General features: G+C 43.8%; 1 long non-coding RNA gene across 1 annotated transcript; it reads left to right on the top strand.

Moving 5' to 3' along the window:
• The first annotated feature begins 6,835 nt into the window (after nt 1–6,835).
• Nucleotides 6,836–22,336, top strand: LOC308458851. Its single transcript, XR_013977734.1, has 3 exons — nt 6,836–6,947; nt 8,004–8,071; nt 22,187–22,336. It is a non-coding gene; the product is annotated as an uncharacterized lncRNA (long non-coding RNA).
• The last annotated feature ends 274 nt before the right edge of the window (nt 22,337–22,610 follow it).

The following is a 22,610-nucleotide window of genomic DNA, read 5'->3' as shown; positions in this document are numbered from 1 at the left end:
ACAAGAGGGAGACAGATTAAAATTGCAGAGTTTTGAAAAACTAAAAAATAGAGTGCAAGATTGGCTCCATTATTACCAAATAATGGAGGCGTACAATTTGGATAAAAAAATTGGCTTCCAGGTGGAAAAATCAAAATTGGAAACAGAACTGTTAGATCCCAAAACTAAGAACTTGTCAAGAATGTATAACTTGCTGTTGAAATGGAATACTCAGGATGAAACGGTGAAATCAACTATGATCAAATGGGCACAAGATGTAGGACATAATATGTCAGGGAACTGACATCGGAGCTCGAGGCAGAGGGAAGGCTCTCAAATGATGCTGGAGAAGGGCCCAGCAGGGAGAGAGGCAGCTCCGCAGAGGGGGAAGCTAATCAGCGCAACACCAGGGAAAGAGAGGGACTGATGGGGGAATTGGCGAGAGGGCTCCAAGACTCTTCACCGGACACCAGCGGGGAGAGCACGGGTCCTCCGCTACCCACGCCCACCCTGCGCAGAAGACTTCCGCGCAGAGAGAGTAGGAGGAGACTGGGTGTCAAGCAACTTTTATGTTGGAAAAGATTTAAGAAACGCCCACTGACGGATTCTGCTAGCGACTGAGGCAACCACGAATTGAAGGGCTGTCCAGACAGAAAGGTTTAACAAGGCAACATAGCAGGGAGAGAGGCGGCAACTTACGCACGAGCAACCCCATACCATTATATAATATTATGATGGCTGACTGGGAACAGTTATGGACCACAGGTATGATGTTTACGGCATGTAATGCCCTAAGAGAGAATATAATGAAAATGATCTACAGGTGGTACATGACACCAGTCAAGCTTGCAAAAATATATCATTTGCCCGATAATAAATGTTGGAAATGTAAAGAGACTGAAGGCACATTTTTTCACCTTTGGTGGACATGCCCAAGGATTAAGACATTCTGGGAGATGATTTACAATGAAATGAAAAAGGTATTCAAATATACCTTTCTGAAGAAACCAGAGGCCTTTCTCCTGGGCATGGTCGGCCAATTGGTGCCAAAAAAGGATAGAACTTTTTTTATGTATGCCACAACAGCAGCAAGAATACTCATCGCGAAGTATTAGAAGAAAAAGATCTACCCACCCGGGAAGAATGGCAGATGAAGGTGATGGACTACATGGAACTGGCGGAAATGACTGGCAGAATCCGAGACCAGGGAGAAGAGTTGGTGGAAGAAGATTGGAAGAAATTTAAAGTTTATTTACAGAAACATTGTAAAATTAAGGAATGTTAGAAGGATGTTGGAATGAAATAATGCGGTTTTAGCAGAAATGCTATAAAGGATTAAGGAAAAATAGATTGCTAAATGGTGAAGGAGGGAAAGTAAAGTTAAATTATATTAAGATAAAATAGAGGACAAAAACTGGAAAAGATGGAAAGGATTTGCTGAAATAGCTAATTGAACTAGAATACAAAAATGGGAGGTGTGAGGAGGTCAAGGAAATAAGCAAATGAAAGATAAGTTATGGGAAGATTCATTGTATTTTTTCTTTTTTTTCTTGTTTCTTTTTTTATTGTGATGTGATGTTTTGTATTTTTTAAATATGCTGTTTTTTAATTTTTTCTTTTTGTAACCCTTTAAAATTCAATAAATATTATTTTTTTAATAAAAAAAACAAGAATGCTGCAGCGAGGCTCCTCACAGGTCTCTGCCATGGGAGCATATTCACCCAGTGCTTTTCCAGCTGCACTGGCTCACGGTGGAGTACAGGGTCAGATTTAAGGTGCTGGTTTTGACCTTTAAAGCCCTTCATGGCCTAGGACCCTCATACCTACGGGACTGCCTCTCCTGGTATGCTCCACGGAGGACCTTAAGGTCCATATATAGCAACACCCTAGAGGTCCCGGGCCCTAAGGAAGTTAGATTAGCCTCAACCAGAGCAAGGGCCTTCTCAACACTGGCTCTGGCCTGGTGGAACGCTCTGTCTCATGAGACCAGGGCCCTGCGGGATCTGATTTCTTTCCACAGGGCCTGTAAGACAGAGTTGTTCCACCTGGCTTTTGGCTTAGAATCAGTTTGATTCTCTCCCCCTCTTTCTCTTTCTCTTTCTCTTTGTTTTCTCCTCCTGTGAAGAGGCTGCACCCTAATGTTTTAATGTTGTATTTTAATCTTTTTTAAAAATTGTATTTTAATCAGCTTGTTTTTATTATTGGTTGTTAGCCGTCCTGAGCCCGGTCTTGGCTGGGGAGGGCGGGGTATAAATAAAAAAAATATTATTTATTATTATTATCTTGCGCTTTGCTTCAGGTAGCAAAATGTCTTGAGCTGGTCTTGAAATTATTGTGTTTTACTCTCTCCTCCTTCTCCTTGTAACACTTCATCAAACTTATATGCACAGGTTCCTCATGTTTCTCTGTCCCCATCAACAGCAAATAATTATGTGATTTTGCCTACTGATCGATTTACTAGTGCAGTCTATAGATCAAAATTAGGAACATTACGGATACGGATACAATTACTGTATAGAAGAGCAGCATACAAATAAATTACAATAGTAAGTAACCACAAAACTTATGCCTCCTCCACCCCAAGGACAATACCTGGAACAATAAAATCAGGCTATCCTTTCACTCTCTACTTGATGGTTTCCCTCTCTGCCTCAATTTCCTGATTTCAATTTTTCCACCACAAATGAAACTCCAGGAACTTTGTCTGACAAGAGGTAAGTTACCCCTAAACTTGCTGACCTACCTAGCAAAGAGGAAAAAAGAGAAGAATAATGGGGTTGCAAATTCCAGAATAAAAAGTTGTCAAAATAAGAATCCAGACATGACTAGGTATAGGCAAAAATGTCAGTTCTGGTTTCCCCCTGTTTCTGATTTTTCCAGTTTTAAGTTCATTTCTCTACATTTCCTCCTCAGTTTGTTGTCATGGTTTTTAAGTTTGTTGTCATGCTGCCAAGGAGTGTGGTGGAGTCTCCTTCTTTGGAGGTCTTTAAGCAGAGGCTTGACAACCATATGTCAGGAGTGCTCTGATGGTGTTTCCTGCTTGGCAGGGGGTTGGACTCGATGGCCCTTGTGGTCTCTTCCAACTCTATGATTCTGTGATTGTATGATTCTAAGAAGCCCTCATCCAGATACGGAAAGACATAAGAAGAGCCTGCTGGATCAGGCCAATGGCCCATATAGCATAGCTGTCAACTTTTCCCTTTTCATGCGAGGAATCCTATTCGGAATAAGGGAATTTCCCTTAAAAAAAGAGGAAACGTTGACAGCTATGCCATATAGTCCAGCCTCTTGTTCTCACATGAGTCTGTGGGAAACCGGCAAGCCAGATTTGACCACAAGAGCCCTCTTGCCTCCTGTGGCTTCCAGCAACTGGAATTCAGAAGCATGTAAATTTGCAAATCAATAATTTTTTTTTAAAAAAGACCTTGCTTCTCAAACTTAATCCATTCCGCGAGTCCATCGGACTCCTGAAACTGAAACGGCTTCCGATTGGCTGCAGGAGCTTCCTGCAGCCAATCGGAAGCCGCAGAAGCCGCGTTGGATGTTCAGCTTTTGAAAAATGTCTGAAACCTCACTTCAGGGTTGGCAACGTTCGGGAGCCAAAACATATGAGTACCAAGGCGTTCAAGAATCAAGGTACGACGGTACATGCAAGACAGCAGCAGAACTGGCAGTCTTTTGCTGGTTAGGGTGATAGTTATGATGGTAACGATGATGATAAAGAATTACTATAAATTGTTATTTAATAATAATAATAATAATAATAATAATAATAATACAGTGGATGCTCAGGTTGTGAACGTGATCTGTGCGGTTTGCACATTCGCAACCCATAGTGTTGGCAATCCGCGTCTGTGCACGCGCGGTTTGCGATTTGGCCTTCTGCGCATGCGCAAAGCACCGTTTAGCGCTTCTGCGCATGCGCGACCACCAAACCCGGACGTAACCTGTTCCGGTACTTCTGGGTTTTGGTGGTCCGCAACCCGTAAAAATGCAACCTGAAGCGGACTCCCGAGGTATGACTGTAATAATAAATGCATCCCCAAATCTAGCTTTACCTTTATGACCTGGGGGTTTCTGTTTCAGATATTTGAAGAACAGATAGGACGTGAGGACAAGTCAGCTGCCAAATTTGAAGGCGGATGATTTCCTCACTGGGCCCCTGACAACGCATTGTTCTCTCCGAGGTCTTCTTTTGATGGAAAGTACCCAAGGGACGGTGGCAGAACAGCAGAAGCAGAGGTTGTGCCCTTCGCATTCAAGCTTGCTTAATGAACTGGAACATCCTGAAGTGACTAGGAGAATGAGGTCCATATCGGTGGCTTCAGCCAAGTTTCTTTCTTATTATCCTTTTTTCTTTCCCATTATATCTGACATTTCTGCGGCGGGACAGAGCGAGCCTATCAAGCCATGTTGCGAATGCCCAAGAATACCTGAGCAGAGAATGCCTATATATATATATATATATATATATATATATATATATATATAAGCCCTCGCAAGAGAACACACCTTGCATTCATGGCACTTGAACTGTATAGGTGTCTGATGGCCAATCCATCAGGGCCTGTAGCTGTTGTGTACGATTCTAGCACATGCTGAGTACAAAATTTGCACATCCACAGACAAGGGGTATGTGCAGGGCCATAGCTAGGGGGTGGAGAGGTGGGCCCCCACCAGGGGTGGAGGCAAGGGGGGGCACAAAATCAGCTAAAAATATATCCATAAATATGTCTATAAATAAAAATTTTGATTATTGCCTCATAAGAAAAGGTTTTAAATAGAGGGTGGATTGAATGGGTGGAGGGTGGGGTTGGAGGAGATGTGGAAAAAAGAGCTAATCTGTCCATGGTTAGGGGGCGCAATCTGGACGGTTCTGCCTGGAGCGCAAGATCACCTAGCTACGGCTCTGGGTACGTGACCAGCCTGTTGTGTGCAGATATCACTGTATCCACAATCAAGGTTGTTGCCTCGGTCCAGTATACCTGAAGGAGCGTCTTCACCCCCATCGTTCTGCCCGGACGCTGAGGTCCAGTGCCCAGGGCCTTTTGACGGTTCCCTCACTGCGAGAAGGCAAGTTACAGGGAACCAGGCAGAGGGCCTTCTCGGTAGTGGCGCCTGCCCTGTGGAATGCCCTCGCACCAGATGTCAAAGAGAACAACAACTACCAGACTTTTAGAAGACATCTGAAGGCAGCCCTGTTTAGGGAAGCTTTTAATGTTTAATAGACTTGTATTTTAATATTTTGTTGGAAGCCACCCAGAGTGGCTGGGGAAACCCAGCCAGATGGGCAGGGTATATATAAATTATTATTATTATTATTATTATTATTATTATTATTATTATTATTGCTAGTAAACCCTCAGAAATACATTTTGAGTGTTTACATGCAGAAATAAAAACTGACTTCCTGGCTCCCACTAGCATCCAAAGAGTCACATGTATGGCTGGGCGATACAGTGATATAGTGTCCAAAAGCGATTTGAAATCCACAACATGATATCAGTTTTATTAAATTTAGACCTGGAAATATATCACAAATCATGATATGTTGATGTGTGTGTTAGGGCTGGGTGATATATCGTCCAAAACCAGTTTGAAGTCCATTTCATGATACCAGTTTCATAATTTTTGACCTGGCAATGTATCACGAATCATGGCATGTGTGTGTGCGATACAAAAATCACAATGTGGGGAAAGCTGTGAAGCCAGCCAATGCCTCTCTACATAGTTCCATCCTTATTTCAGACATTGTAATATGTCAGTATGTTGCAATGTTTAGCTGGCAATATAACACAATGTTGAAAACCAGATATCGCCCAGTCCTAGGCACAGGTTTCGCTGAATGAATCATATTGAAAATGCTTCATGGCAAACTATGGTAACAATTTAGTAATAATAATAATAATAATAATAATAATAATAATAATAATAATTTGTTTGTTTGTTTCCCCAGCCACCCTGGGTGGCTTCCAACAAAGATTAAAATACATCAAAATGTCACACATTAAAAACTTCCCTGAACAGGGTTGCCTTCAGATGCCTTCTAAATGTCAGGTAGTTGTTTATCTCTTTGACATCTGGTGGGAGGGCGTTCCACAGGGCGGGTGCCACTACAGAGAAGGCCCTCTGCCTGGTTCCCTGTAGCTTTGCTTCTCGCAGTGAGGGAACCGCTAGAAGGCCCTCAGTGCTGGACCTCAGTGTCCGGGCAGAACAATGGTGGTGGAGACGCTCCTTCAGATATACTGGACTGAGGCTGTTTAGGGCTTTAAAGGTCAGCACCAACACTTTGAATTGTGCTCGGAAACGTACTGGGAGCCAATGTAGGTCTTTCAAGACTGGTGTTATATGGTCTCGGCGGCCACCCCCAGTCACCAGTCTAGCTGCCGCATTCTGGATTTAAGGAAATATTATGAACATTATATGATGCAGTTAGATAAGAATAACTATGGAACCCATGAAGGGATGGAGGACAGTCTAGGGATTCAGAGAATCCTATGTGTATATGATTATGATTTACACGTGAATGCAAATGTTAAATGTAAAACCGAATAAAAATATTTTTTTAAAAGGGGGGGGGGGAGCAAATGCTTTACGGTAGCCAAGCTTGTGTATTATCAGTGTATGAATAACAAAAGCCCAATCTGACAGCTCTAGACAGGGGCATAGTTTGTGTAACAGTCTAAGTTGGGTAAAAAGGCATTTTTGGCCTCCAACAACCATTCTGAAGGGCATTTTCGCACAGAGATAAAGGATTTCATCACAGCAAATCACAGGTCAACTGAGCACAGTTCACACGGACTGGGAGGGGCATACGGAACCACAGGTTGTGCATGGTTCACATAGGGAGGGGGTATACTACAGGCAACGATTCAATTCCCTGGGGGTGCCAAGCAGAAGATTTGCCACCATGTCACGACTTTATCACCATCCACTCAGCCTTCCGCCTTCCCTCCTCATCCCAGCTGGTAAGAAGATTTATAGGCACCATAAATTGACTTTATTAAATTGACAGAGTAAGGCCTTTGACACTGTTTCACATGACTTACTCCAATACAAATAAAAAGGAAATGTGGGGTGGATTTTGCCACCGCAAGACTGGTGCGCCACTACTTGGGAACTATCCTAAAAAAGGTGTTCAGTTTCTCTCTACCTACCTACCATGGTGTAAAAAACGAGGGATCATGCTGTTCTCTTCTGCTGCCTCTGGTCCTCTTTAGTTTCTTTGAGTTGAGCAGAAGAATGGTAGATATGCTTCTGAAATGTGGGGATAATTCCAAAATGAGGAAATTTGCAAGAATTTATCCGAGTATGGGCTCATTGTTTAGAATCCCAACTAATCTAAAGTGGGGATGCGTAAATAGAAACAGGTGAGATTTAATTTAGCAGCGGTTTGACTTCACCCCTGGAGGCACATTGTCTCTTGAGATGGACGGGTGCCAACAACTCCTGCAAGGCACGATCTGCAAGGCATTGTGTGGGTTACCCCTGTTTTAAACAACATTTACCTGGCTTGGGCTGTGGCAGCAGTGAGAAGAGGGAAGCAGGAAAACGTTCTCTCTCCCTCTCCCCATCTCTCTGGCACACTGGTAGCACACAAAGCCTTATTGTGAAATTTGAAGCAAATTTTGGATGAACACATCCAACGAATTTGAAAGGGAAGCCAAACAAAAGCTGAGTAAGTCTGAAATAAGGTCAGGGTGTGTGTGCTTGTGTATGCATGTAGCCATTGGGGTGAGATCTTCCTGATGAAAACAAAACTCAGAGCAAACTCTGGAGATTGCTTCTCAGATGAACGTGCTGAAGAGATCCAAGGGAGGTCACGGCAGTCTTGATAAGAGTAACATTTCTCAGAAGGGATTTGCATGTTCCTGGTTAGATAAAGTGTCGTTCCTGACAACCGCTGGAGCAACTCTCATTGCTTCATGTTACAGCAATAACCTAGAAAAGCTATTCAAGCAAAGGCTATACCCAGCTTTCTCTCCATAATAATGTACAGACCTGACCACAGCTTTCCTTTTTAGAAAGTACAGAAGTTTGGCTTTCCCTCGTGCTTCTGAACAAGAGAGGTCAAAATAGTTCCACTGGAAAGGTAGATGATTTTTTTTTTATACATAAACACACACACACAAAAACAGATGGATTGTTTTAGACCATTTTACTTACCCGCTTCACTCTCATTCAGTTTTTCCATAACATTTCAGTCATTTCTGGTGGCAAGTGGCCTCTAATTTTGGCTTATTCAGTGGAAATTAGCAGTAATAACATAATGGACACACTGGTATGTGCCCTCAGGAGCCCTTCTGAAGGCAAATTTAATTGTTAAGTGAAAATAGATTGATAGTCTCAGGTCCTCCTGAAAATACGTGTAAGAGCTGTGGCGAGTTGCTCAAGCCATTCTTATTATCTCGCTGCAGTATATGACACAAGCAATAAAAGAACTTTATTTCGGGAGTTAGGCATGGTTTTTGAAGATGGCAGTTTGGCCATTTGGCCATTTCACCTGTAGCAGCTGGTGAGGTTGGCAGGATGGGGGTCGGTTGCGTTCTTGGCTTCCCAACACAGAAGGCAACCCAGAGGGAGAGCAGACGGTCCAGGAATCAGTGTGTTTTTACATGAGTAGAATGTGTCCTTTTATTTAAAATGCATCTCTGGGTTATTTGTGGGGCACAGGAATTCATTCATATTTTTTCCCCAAGATATAGTCCGGCCCTCCGTATGGTCTGAGGGATGGTGGACTGGTCCCTGGGCTAAAAGGGGCCAGGAGAAATGCTTGTAATTGTTGTCAGCCACCCCTGAAAATCCCCCAAATGCCCCCTTTTCCCGACTGTGATTGGACTGCAAAATTGAGAAGGAGGGATTTTGGCCCAGCACCAAACATATCCTAAATCAATAAAGTGTTCAAACCACAGAATATCCTCATGGGACTCTCTGTGCCTGGAGAGAGAAGGATTGTAGCCTTGGGTATATACATATACATATATTTGGCAATACCTGCAATGACTCTGCTTGTGAATCTTGCCAAGGAAAAAAGAGAGCATCACCGGAGATATATTGAGGATGTCAACATGCAGTGATCTTGTTTTTGCTGATCTCCTTTAGCTGCATGGGCACAAAGCTGGTGCCAGAAGGTGTCAATGCCAGGGGCTTGCTAGCGTCCCCAGACTGAAAATGGAAATCAGAGAGCAGCATGGCATAATTCTTTGTGTGCACATCTTCACTCTCCTAGGTTAAGGGGGCTTAATGTTTAAGAGGTTTCCTGCTAGAAGACCCCCATAGCCCTAGAGCCATTAAACCCATGGATGCCCAGCATTTGTGGTTCTTGTGGTTCACGGTAATTCCATTTACAGTGAACTCCTCTGAAGTTTATCCCCTCTTGCCTGCCTCTCCCAGAAGACTGGAGGAGACTGGAACATGGAAAATAGCATGTCAGGAAGAAGGTTTCCAGCTTAACCTTGAGTGGGGGAGTCAACATCATGCATGCTTCCTGTATTAAATTAATTTCCACATATAATAATCGAATTATAGAGTTGGAAGATACCCTGAGGATCATATAGTCCAACTCCTTCAGTGTAGGAATATGCAGCTGTCCCATACGGGGATCGAACCTGCAACCTTGGCATTATCAGCACCACGCTCCAACCAGCTGAGCCACCTTCAGGCTCATATTTATGTAGGTTCTCCTGTGCAGGTTCTCCCATGTTGCTTCCTTTCTGTGGGAAACTTTGGGAAACCCTACACACAGAAAACTCGCATGTCAGGAAACGTAACCTTGACATTGGCCCATGAAGAACCAACATCAAACATGATTCCTGTATTTATTTAAATTCTAGTTTAAAGGTAAAGGACCCAGATGACTCTGGGGTTGCAGCACTCATCTCGCTTTACACACCGAGGGAGCTGGCGTTTGTCCACAGACAGTTTTTCTGGGTCATGTGGCCAGCATGACTAAGCTGCTTCTGGCGAACCAGAGCAGTGCATGGAAACGCGATTTACCTTCCTGCTGGAGCAGTACCTATTTATCTACTTGCACTGGTGTGCTTTCGAACTGCTAAGTTGTCAGGAGCTGGGACTGAGCAACGGGAGCTCACTCCGTCGTGAGGATTCGAACTGCCAACCTTCTGATCGGCAAGCCCAAGAGGCTCAGTGGTTTAGACCACAGCGCCACCCGCGTCCCTAACAAAATTCTAGTTAGAGTTCTCTTTTAAACAGGTTCTCTCTTTTCACTCCCCTCCCCCAGGAGATTTTGAGGAACCCCACACATGGAAGAAAGGTTCTACCCTTGACATTCACCATAGGAGCCAACTCCTACGGGCCAAGGTCCCTTTGGCCCCTCCATAAAATATTTGAGGGGACTCCCCCCCCCCAGTTCATGAGTATTCATCAAATGGCGAGTGAACACCGTATCTTGTGATTGATTATGTGGGGCAGGGCTTACCTGGCCCCCCCGCCCCTCAATATTTTATACAAGTTGGCATCCCTGACATTCACCCGTGGAGAATCAGCATCAAACATGCTTCCTGCGTTTAATTAAATTCCATTTAGAATGATCTCCTGTGCAAAGTCTCCCCCCCCCCCAATAAACTTTGGGAGCCAGGAGCATCCTTGCCAGGCATGCTCACCTCTATCTACAAATGGGAAAGGCACAGAAGCAGCTGAGCAGACCTCACGTCAGCCTATGGGAATCAATGAACAATTAATTACTATCATCAAGTGGTACTCTACTCCGGGAAGACAGCGCACTTATATTTATCAATTACTAATTAGTAGCTCTTGCCCAGCTGACAGTTGTCTGTCAGCCAGGAGAAAAGCCGCAGTGTGTGGCTCTCCAAAGTGGTCGGTTCTTAGCGGTAATTAGTGGAGCTCTACTATGGCTCTGGGTCTTGTTTTGTTTTGAAATCCTTTCCTAACAAGGCTGGGACTTCCAAAGGGATCCTCAGGCATCTCGGTGCCATTCTCCTGATTAATTTCAGGGTGTGTTTGTGCATGCGCTGGGCCTTCAACATCCGCTTTCCTTTGCAAGTCCTTCCCTGAATCTTAGAAATCCTTCCCAGAATCTTCATTGTGGGGGATGAAACACATGCATAGTTTTTCAGATTAATTTGGCTCGGATATAGGGATGCACAGACCTGCCAATTTCAGCTTCTCTTTCCCCCAGTGTTCAGTTCAGTTCTCCCCATTTCTGTAGCGATTGCCAATGTGTTTGTTTTGAGAAATCCTCATGAAAATCTGTCAGCGTTTGAGTGCAAATTTCTTCTAACTAACACATAGTTGCATGCGGTTTGGAATGACAGACCCATCCCTGAAAGCAATTTTCTCTGATATAATGCATTTTGTGTATGTTATTTTCACTAAGCGCTCAGCTAGACTGGTAAAGAAAAAGCGATTTATATGCATTGTATGTATGGTGCAACATTGTGCCACCAGATGGCGATGTGGAGTTCTGCTTTTCTCTACTGGTTTTCCCTGTTTAAATTTACAACGCTTTGAACTGAAATGCTTCTTTGATGTGTCTAGATGAGGCCTAAGATGTGTGTTTTCCCGCAATATGTGCATACTGTTTGGTGGGAGGACTGCATTGGAGAAGTCCGAATTTTGAAGGATACCTGTGTTCTGGTTCTCGAGAAGTACAAATTAAATCATATGTCAGTGGTTGGCCCTGTCTCCCTCCCTATTTCTCTCCAGTACACCTGGAGATGGGCGGGTAGGTTTCCTCAAGGAGTATGGTGGCAGAAAAGACTATGTTTCTACAGGTCATTGTATGAGTAATGGCAGCTGCCTGGTACTCATTGATGCATCAGGCTAATAAAATAATAATAATAATAATAATAATAATAATAATAATAATAATAATATTTTATTTAAACCCTGCCCATCTGGCTGGGTTGCCCCCTAGTGGTGTGAGCAGTGTGGAGGCTGCCACTGTGATTGAGAGCAGCACTTTTACCTTACAGGATTGTGCTGAGAAAATGTATCTGAAGATTCTTCATCACTTTAAGCCAATGGTGGGAAACCTCAGGTCTGGGGGCCACATGCAGCCCCCCCAGGCCACTCTGTCTGGCCCTTGAGACTCTTCCCAGACCACCCACTCACTAGCCCAACTTTGAACCCTTCTTGAGAGTTTTTGCCTGGCTGCAATGTCTCCTTGAACTCAACGCTTCCTGCTGGTCTGCATGACAAATATAAAGAGGTTTGTGTGTGTGCAGAAACTAGCCTAGGGTACAGGTAAAAATTACATTTGTTGCTCCAATCATTTCCCCCTCTAGCTTCCCACACCCCTCTTCTCCTAAGCACAAATAGAAATGAATATTGTCATTATTCTTAACTTACATGAAATGTAATAGTGGCCTACTGATAGTTTACTGTCAAGGGATGACTAAAAGCTTATTGCTTCTTCAGTAGCTTTTTGTATAGCTTAACCCAGGGATGGGGAACCTGTAGCCCTCTAGAAATTGCTGGACTACAACTCCCATCATTCCTGAACATTGATCAGACTGATGGGAGTTGTAGTCCAGCAACATCTGGAAAGCTACTGGCTCCCCTGCTTTCAACATAGACATGATGAACATGAAATAACTCATCAGAAATAATGCATGCCAAACTCCATCGGCTTTGTAACCACAAGCAGAAGATACTTAATTTCAAAACTCAACAAGTCAGCCGCTGGAGTTTAGAACCTCAGAAATCTCATCAAATCCTGAAGCCCACGGAGAAAATTCTTCCTGAGATCATGGTTGCATAGCGATTCCCTCCCCCCTTCCCAGTTTAAACAACAGTTTAAATATTAGACTTTCCCAGGAAGGGAAATATCTCTTCTCACCTGACATTGCTAAAACCCCTGGCTCCTTGCTGAGTAGATTATTAATGGCAGGGACCATTTAATCTCTCCTGGGTAAGGCATCCAAAAGAGTCACACTGTTGATCCAGACGCAAGTCAACATGTTATCGCTGCCGTGACGTTATCACTGCCCCTAACAGTAAGCGGGTTGGGGGTGGGCAGGAGGAGGTTAGTAACCTGGTTCCTTCACATTGTAATGTGTGCATCCCAAGTTGCCGTTTGCAATTAACTTGCTCAAACAAAACTCATATAAATCAATCATGCCTGGGCTAATAAATAAATCTTTGATCAGTGACTATCTGGTAAATGTGTAGACATGGGTCAGTACCTCAGATTTACAGCACTTCCTTGCTGGGCAGCAGGATTAAAACAAAGACTAATGTCAGAGGCTGGCTTGTCATGTCTTCTTATTTAAAACTTGTGCAGCAATGCCATTGTCAGGGGCCCTGTATCATTTTATTTGCAGTCATGTAGCTGTCCCTCCAAGTTAGGGGCTTTCAGTTATTTACTTTTCAGTCTCCCCCCTCAATGCTTCCAACAACAACAACAACAACAACAACAACAACAACAACAACAACATAATATATTTGAAAGATTAACAAGAGTAAGCAATGGAAGCAGCTATAAATTCTTGGAACATGGCACACATTTTTTCCTAGATTCAAATCAGAGGCACATTTTGGTCTTCAGTTTTGTTTGTTTCAAAGCATATATTTTCTCAATCAGATTCCAAACTTTTGGGCATGCATCGTCATTATGATGAGAAAGGTAGGTAAAATTCCCCTAGGTATGTGCTAGATTGGCCTAGGTATGTGCTTTTGGAGCAAGAAGAAGAAGAAGAAGAGTTTGGATTTGATATCCCGCCTTTCACTCCCTTTAAGGAGTCTCAAAGTGGCTAACATTCTCCTTTCCCTTCCTCCCCCACAACAAACACTCTGTGAGGTGAGTGGGGCTGAGAGACTTCAGAGAAGTGTGACTGGCCCAAGGTCACCCAGCAGCTGTATGTGGAGGAGTGGGGAAGCGAACCCGGTTCCCCAGATTATGAGACTACCGCTCTTAACCACTACACCACACTGGCTCTGAGCAAAGGTGATGCTTCTGGGTTCTCCCTGCTATGTGGGTTTTGCACCAGAGAATTCTACTGTGCCTCACATAGGAAGGGACCTTATCTGTGGCCCATAAGGGAAACTGGGGGACTGCCCCGTCAACCTTAGCCTGACCTCAGCCAGCTCCCCCCTCCTGTCTAACTTAGCTGGGAACTGCATTGCAAAATTCAAAGAAATTGAATTTTGCACAAACAAAAAAGGATAACAATCTTCCATTCTGCATGTTAGGTACAGATCAGGTCAGCTCATGTTGGAATTCATGGGGATCACATCCCTTAAAGGTAAAGGGACCCCTGGCCATTAGGTCCAGTCATGACCGACTCTGGGGTTGCGGTGCTCATCTCGCTTTATTGGCCAAGGGAGCCGGCGTACAGCTTCCGGGTCATGTGGCCAGCATGACAAAGCCGCTTCTGGCGAACCAGAGCAGCGCACGGAAACGCAGTTTACCTTCCCACCAAAGCGGTACTTATTTATCTACTTGCACTTTGACGTCCTTTCGAACTGCTAGGTTGGCAGGAGCAGGGACCAAGCAATGGGAGCTACCCCGTCGCAGGGATTCAAACCGCCGACCTTCTGCTCGGCAAGTCCTAGGCTCTGTGGTTTAACCCACAGTGCCACCCGCATCCCTTAAGCATTCCTAAATCAGAGTTGGGGTGTGTGTGTGAAGGCTTCCAAACAGCACCAACGCCTTGGCTTCGGAAATGGAACTTCCACGTAAGACCCGAGCTGAGGTTGGGAAGGAAAGTTCTGACACAGAGATGTACAGATTCAGAACACATCGGCAAATGAAATCCATGATAAAAGAAGAGAATGTGTTTGGCAATTTCCAGCTAACTTGCCACTTGGCCAGGTAGCTGGGGGGGGGGTGTGGGGGTGGCCTTTTGCAGATAAAATCTGGTTATATAGAGCTGATTCTCATCAATATACCCTTTAGAAGAGTCCTCTCCCATCTAAAAGCCTGCCTCAACATTTGAGTGCTCACAATTAATCCAGGCAGTGCCATGCTCTTGTTTTAATGGCATACAGACGCTTAGTCATTTCCTCTGTCTTGTTTTCGCTTGATGCTCCAGGGAGTAATTACCCTGATATTTTGTCCCTTACCTTGGCATCGTTAGACATTTCTGCTAATTCCAGAGCTGCATTTCTTAATCTAACTACTACTAATTCCAGGAATCTAACCCTGCACTTTAATGGGCCTTTGCCATCAGAGACTCTCCAAACACTTTGCAGTTTTCATGATATGCCAGGCACATCATGGCACAACAACAGAGCATGCTTCTCTCAGGGGAGGATATTTAGGCCTGTAAGCAGTAAAGGGGTGAGGGAGATAAAACAAACATCTGCCCAGAATTTCTGACCAAATGTTTGCTATATCCTTTCGGTTCAGAAATCGTAGGTAAAAGAAGGGGGGACTGCAGCAAAATGTTGCAGTGCAGAGTGCTCCTTCTCAGTGTCTCAGTCAGTTGTTTTTTTTTTAAAAAAAGCACAATTCCATTCCATCAACTAAGCATGCTCAGATCTCACTGGGTAATTTGTTGAGGTTCACACTTTTTTTAAAAAAAGAAAAGTTTGTATCCCTGACCTTGAGGTTCCCATGAGTCTTCAGATAATTCTTTCCTGTGCACTGGGTCCGTGTGCAGTTTTATTTACAGAAGCAACAGCTTTCACAACCTGAACATCAGATACAAAGGGAATGAAAAGACTCTGTCTTTCATATTTCCCTTTTAATTCCATATTACAGTAACACACCAGACCCAAGGTAGCCTCAGAAAATAAGCAGCTTTGCAATTAGCTCCTCCCTGCCCTTGCTCAGTTAGAACTGGGCCACAAAGATTAGTCAACTCTCAGAGCCAAGTATGGACGGTTCTGTGACCCTGATATAATTTTATACCCAGAATACTCATTTGAAGTCAGATTGAGAAATTGGCATTCCAAGCACCACCCACTCATTTTCAGGAAAAGAATTTAGTTCATTGTCTTTACCCTGAATAAATATTACCATTGGCATATCTTAAAGTTTCCAAGCATTGTGATGTGCACAGATGCATTCTTTTATGTTACAGGGAAACAGTTAATGTGCAAGAAAAAAATTGTGTGCAAAGTGCAAACATTGTGATGTGCAAGAAAAACATTGTGTGCAAAGTCACCTTTAGACCCATCCTTGGGCCAGAGCTCAAAATGCAAGGGCCATCTTAGAAGATAAATCCGAGAAGTGACAAATTCTGGTCTCAAGGGTTCTGAATGTGAGATGAAGCAATCCATTTCTCCCATCCATTCATGCAACTGTATGTTAAAGAGTAGATTGACAAGCCTTAATCTGCTGGCTGATGCAGTGGCAAAGAACTGAGAAGTACCAGGTTCAAATCTCGCTCCATCCATGAATTTACATAGCCATTATCTCTCAACCTCCAACTTAGGCTGCATAAACGTCACACATTTAAAGCACATGACTTCCCCCCCAAAGAATCTTGGGAGCTGTAGTTTGCTGAGAGTGCTGGGAATTGCAGATCTGTGGAGGGTAACCTAAAGTCCCCAGGATTCTTTTGAGAAAGTCCCGAGCTTTATAGATGTGCTATAAATGTGCAGGGCATGCACAGGCTTAAGGACCTGCGCCAGCACTGTTGACTTCAGCACCCTGGACAGCTGCCAGGGTCATGAGCCCCAGCAAGACCCACCTTGGTGGTGGATAGTACAAACCACCATTTATACCCACTCTGGAAGAATGGCAGATGAAGGTGATGGACTACATGGAATTGGCGGAAATGACTGGCAGAATCCGAGACCAGGGAGAAGAGTCGGTGGAAGAAGAGTGGAAGAAATTTAAAGACTATCTTCAGAAACACTGCAAAATTAAGGAATGTTAGAAGGATGTTGGATAGAAACTAAGAGGTTTTTAGCTGTAATGCTTTAAGAGATATGAAAAAAGGTTAACAATTGGGTAAAAGTTTAATGGTAAGGATTTGCTGAACTAACAAACTGAACTGGAATACAAAAAAGGGAGGTATGAGGAGGTCCGGGGAAATAAGTGTAGGGAAGATAGGTTTGGAAAATCAATGTCTTTTTAACTGTTTTATTTTGTATGTTTCCTTTTTATTCTTTATTTTTTTGTTATATTTTAAAAACGTTATTCTTTTTTTTGTACTCTTTTTTTTTGTATTTCTTGAAACTTTAATAAATATCATTTAAAAAAAACCAAAAAAAAAACCACCATTTAAAATGTACGAACATATAATTGTTGCCAGACGGGGAGGGGGAATTTCTTCAGGACTCTCCCTGAGTTACTCCCCACACCCCTGCTGGACCTTTTTTTTTTTTTTTTTTTTTGCCTGGGTGTGGTGTATCCTTGAACTCTGTAGCTCTCAGTTGCCACTACGGAGCACAGAGAGGGGGGTGTCTATGGGTGTGAAACTAGCCCACAGTAGAAATGCAAAATGTGCATTCATTGCTCTGATCACTTTTCCTTCTGACCCCATCCAGAGCTGCCATGTGGTCTGTGGAAGGTTACCCAAGGGAATTCTCTGCTCTGGGGCATTGTGGGAAATTAAATTAGCAGCCCTGACCAGCTCTGATCAGAAGAGGAGAACTGGTTTGCAAAACTATCCAAGGAGCCTACTGTGGAGCCCTGGGCTGAAGACTTGCTGTTTTTGTTGGGTTCAATTGCATCTTGTTATTCCAGTTGCCAGTGTCCTTGGGACCAGTGGGATATTCAAACAAGCCTGCAAGCCAAGACCCAGCCTTGCGTACAAATAGGGAGCCAACCCCTAGTATACCTTGAGTAACTTTCCCCAGCCTTGACTCCTCAGCTAGTGTTGGACTACAAATCCCCAACCAGCACAACCAGTGACCAAGGATGATTGTATTTCTAATCAAGCATCATCTGAAGACCTCAGGGTGGGGAAGGCTGCCCTAGAGAAAGTGGAAAAGTACCAAGAAGCTGAGGCCTGGACCGCAGCAGGGATTGCCCTTTTGAAAAGCAGCCAAGCTCCTAGTCCTCATGCCAGAACTGGCCAGTACAGGGGCTTCGCACTGCCTTCCAAGGGTAGAGGCTAATTTTGCCCACCCTATTCACTTCCATTGGTGCTGGAGGAGACTTGAGAGTCCCATAGACTGCAAGAAGATCAAACCTATCCATTCTGAAGGAAATCAGCCCTGAGTGCTCACTGGAAGGACAGTTCCTGAAGCTGAGGCTCCAATACTTTGGCCACCTCATGAGAAGAGAAGACTCCCTGGAAAGGACCCTGATTTTGGGAAAGATGGAGGGCACAAGGAGAAGGGGACGGCAGAGGACGAGATGGTTGGATAGTGTTCTCGAAGCTACCAGCATGAGTTTGACCAAACTGCGAGAGGCAATGGAAGACAGAAGTGCCTGGCGTGCTCTGGTCCATGGGGTCACGAAGAGTCGGACATGACTAAATGACTAAACAACAACAACATTCACTTCCATGTTTAGAGAGAACCCTGAGGTTCATGTACACACACTCCTAGACAACTCATCAAGCTACTTCTGAGCCTCTAACCAGGAGTTCCTGCATTTCCTGGAGGTGAACGGAATACTGATCTGCCTTGCCAGACTGTTGTGGAGATTACTCCAGAATGAGCTCTACCAATGTAGTTATAATCATCAACACAAAATGTGCATCCCTCCATCTCTCAAGAGGTATAGCCTTACTGCTGAAAGACAGAAAATAGACATCAACTGAATTTTACTATCCATTGCAGAGGCTTCTAGCTCCCTCAAAGGCTGTTTGATCATGCTTAAATCATTCCGACATGGAATATGAATGACCGAGCCAAAGGAACAACACCCCCCCCCCCACTTTCTCTCCTGCTCAAGCGTGACAACAAATCAAGTCAAATGGATTCGTTTCCCCCCCCTTTAAAAGAAACACATGCTCAAATACAAATTAAATGTCCGCATTCCCTTAGGTTTCATTAATACTTTTATTAGTCTTATCTGACTCATTCCTATTCGGCCCTCCGCTTTGTCACCAAAACCCTGTGGGATGGTAAACACATCTTTGTACTTTATCTTTTAACCTCCGAGTAACCTTTGTCCTTGGACTCCTAGCAACTTTCAGGACCTAAAAGCATTACAAATGGGGAAAGTACTTATAATGATTAATCTTGTTGGCTGGAGTCATTATGAATAGATGCTCCCTCAGAACTACAGGGAAGGGGGCTGGGCCCCTGACATCACCACGGACTTGCACCTAAGCGTTTCTTGTTAGCGGTCTGTCCTCAGGCGGCAGGGGGCTGGTGGTCTCTGAAGATGGCTGCCAACCATGTTCTACTCAGGGCAGTCCCTTGGGAATGAATAACAAAACCACAGAATTATAGAGATGGAAAGGATGTTGAGGGTTATCTAGCCCAACCCTCTGCAAATGGATTTAAGCTAGTCATGTCCAGGGAATGCAATGGGTCTACTCTGACTAACATTGGAGGAGGAGGAAGAGGAAGAAAATAGAATAATAATATACAGTGGTACCTCGGGTTAAGTACTTAATTTGTTCCAGAGGTCCGTTCATAACCTGAAACTGTTCTTAACCTGAAGCACCACTTTAGCTAATGGGGCCTCCTGCTGGCACTGCACCACCAGAGCACAATTTCTGTTCTCATCCTGAAGCAAAGTTATTAACCAGAGATACTATTTCTGAGTTAGCGGAGTCTGTAACCTGAAGCGTATGTAACCTGAAGTGTAGGTAACCCGAGGTACAACTGTATTAAGGATGGAATAACAAATAAAGTGAATAAAGCAAGAGTAACAAAAAAAATAGGGACGTGGGTGGTGCTGTGGGTTAAACCACTGAGCCTAGGGCTTGCCGATCAGAAGGTCGGCGGTTCGAATCCCCGCGATGGGGTGAGCTCCCGTTGCTCAGTCCCTGCTCCTGCCAACTTAGCAGTTTGAAAGCATGTCAAAGTGCAAGTAGATAAACAGGTACCACTCCAGCGGGAAGGTAAATGGCGTTTCCGTGCGCTGCTCTGGTTCGCCAGAAGCGGCTTAGTCCTGCTGGCCACATGACCCGGAAGCTGTACGCCGGCTCCTTCGGCCAATAAAGCGAGATGAGCGCCGCAACCCCAGTCGGCCACGACTGGACCTAATGGTCAGGGGTCCCTTTACCTTTTAACAAAAATAATAGGAGGTAAAGAAGATCGCACATGGGTTGGATGGAAGTACTGGGCTGTGGGGGAGGGAGGTGAAGGTGTTAACTGAAATTGTTAAAGATTGGTATAAGATTTAAGAAATTTAAATTTTTATAAAGATTCTATAAGGAAAGCAGAAAGCAGCAAGAAATATCAAGTAAAAGTATCGGAAAGGAGATCAGTGTAAATGAAAACATGAGACTTATGGTTTTGTTACATATGATTTTATTTTGGAGTTGTCTGCTTATTTTGGAGTTGTTTGCTGTAAAGAATGTATATTATGTGAATAAAATAATAAAGGATTTGACAATTTATTTATTTTTTAAAAAAGAAAGAATAAGATATAGAGGAGGAAGGAATTATTTACAGAGGAAGGATTGCTATTTTTAACCACCATTCATCCAAAAAGATCCCAGGGTGGTTTACACATCTGTCCTGTTAAGTAGTTGAGTACAGTTACGCAGTGACAGCCACTAGGATGCTGGTAGTCCAGAGGTGGAAAGACAACAAGGTCCCTACCAGAGTAGAATGGCAGAACAAATTGCTGGACTATGTAGAAATGGCAAAAATGACCGTGGAAATCAGAAATCAGGAAGATCAAAACTTCAATAAAGATTGGGAGAAATTTATATTATATTTGAAAGACCACTGTCAATAATAATAATAATAATTTATTATTTGTACCCCGCCCATCTGGCTGAGTTTCCCCAGCCACTCTGGGCGGCTTCCATAGAAACCAAAAATACAGTAAAATATCACAGATTAAAAACTTCCCTGAACAGGGAACACTGTCAACACTTGAACTCTTTAGCTGGTTTGAAATAACTCTTGCAAGGTAACAAAGACTTTGGCGTATGATATGCAGTAGAAAAGGGCAAACAAAGAACCCATGGAAGGAAGTCAAAAGATTCGGAAGAATCTTGTTCATTTGGGTTTTTTTTATCTATGATTGTGAATGTAAACATTAATTTGTAAAATCCAATAAAATTATATATATATATATATATATATATATATATATATATATATATACACACCTCCCCAGTTAAAACAGCAAAACACACAACCAAGCATTAAAACATAAGCTAAAAAATCAAGTAAAAAGTCCTGCTAGTAAAGAATTGGATTTGTACCCCTGGCTTTCTTCCGAAGATCTCAGGGGAGCAGCACAATGTATTTCCGCAATACCTTCCCCCCCATGGTACATAACCACCATTATATATTCACAACATCCCTGACAGGTAGATTAGGCTAAGTGAGACTGACAGCACAAAGCCTTGCAGTGAACTTCCTGGTCAAGTGGGAATTAGAACCCAGGGCTCCTCATTTCAGTTTCGGCACACTGCCTGTAACATGTGCCTGATCTCATATATTAAGGTTGTTCTCATATATATTTGGTGGTGGTGCGGTTTCCTTCCAAATTAATATGAGAATGCATTTGGGTGTTATTTGGGAGAGGGAAACATATGATACAGAATCACAGAATTGTAGGGTTGGAGGAGGAGGAGGAGGAGGAGGAGGAGGAGGAGGAGGAGAAGAAGAAGAAGAGTAGTTTGGATTTCATATCCTGCTTTATCACTACCCTAAGGAGTCTCAAAGCGGCTAACATTCTCCTTTCCCTTCCTCCCCCACAACAAACACTCCGTGAGGTGAGTGGGGCTAAGAGTGTGTGACTAGCCCAAGGTCACCCAGCAGCTGCATGTGGAGGAGCGGAGACGTGAACCCGGTTCACCAGATTACAAGTCCACCACTCTTAACCACTACACCACACTGGTCATCTAGTCCAACTCCCTTGCAATGCAGAAATCACAGCTTTGCAGTATGTATGTACTCTCCATAAATGATTCGAGGCATGCACATTTTATGTTTGAAGGCAACAAATGGAGTACAGCATTTCAGATAAGAGGAGCTCTTGAAATTTCATTTGCAAAACATCCTAGAGAATATTGTGGGGCTGGGGCTGGGCGGGAGGGAAGCCCTATTACATATTACTGTCGTCTCCAGGCCAGGATGAAAATTCCACACCGATATTGCCTGCCCTGGAGATTCTCCTCTAGACAACCTATTTAGGAGTCTCTGTTTGTTTGCCTTTCTCTCTCTCCTTTCTTTTCTGCAACAACAGGATCGCTTTGAAGCCTGCAGCTGCACCTGACCACCAGATGCTCAGCAGACCAGCAAAGACAGGCCTTCGAGAATCCCTAAATAGTTATGGATCTTGTCCTGAACGGTGGAAAACCACACATTAAAAATTGAAGCTTCGAGTCCTTGCAAACAGCAGTGGGAGATGTGGCAAACCTAGCTCCAGACTGTACCACATCCTTTAGATTGCAGATTGGAGCTAATGGGGTGGAATGCTCACCGGTCCCTGCTTATAGAAAGCCAGCAGGCTGAGAGATGGTGTGTGTGTGTGTGTGTGTGTGTGTGTGTGTGTGTGTGTAAAGGCTATGCTAGAACCCTTTGCCCTGACAAGTTCGCTTTTGCATGCATGGAGAATATATTTATTTTTGCATGGAAGAGCATCAAGTGAAACTCTTTGAAGATTGCAC

Source organism: Podarcis pityusensis (genome assembly GCF_964106645.2).
Source record: "Podarcis pityusensis genome assembly, chromosome: 11".
NCBI lineage: Eukaryota > Metazoa > Chordata > Lepidosauria > Squamata > Lacertidae > Podarcis > Podarcis pityusensis.
Note: the sequence above shows the minus strand (reverse complement) of the source record. Positions and strands in the feature narration are given on the sequence as shown.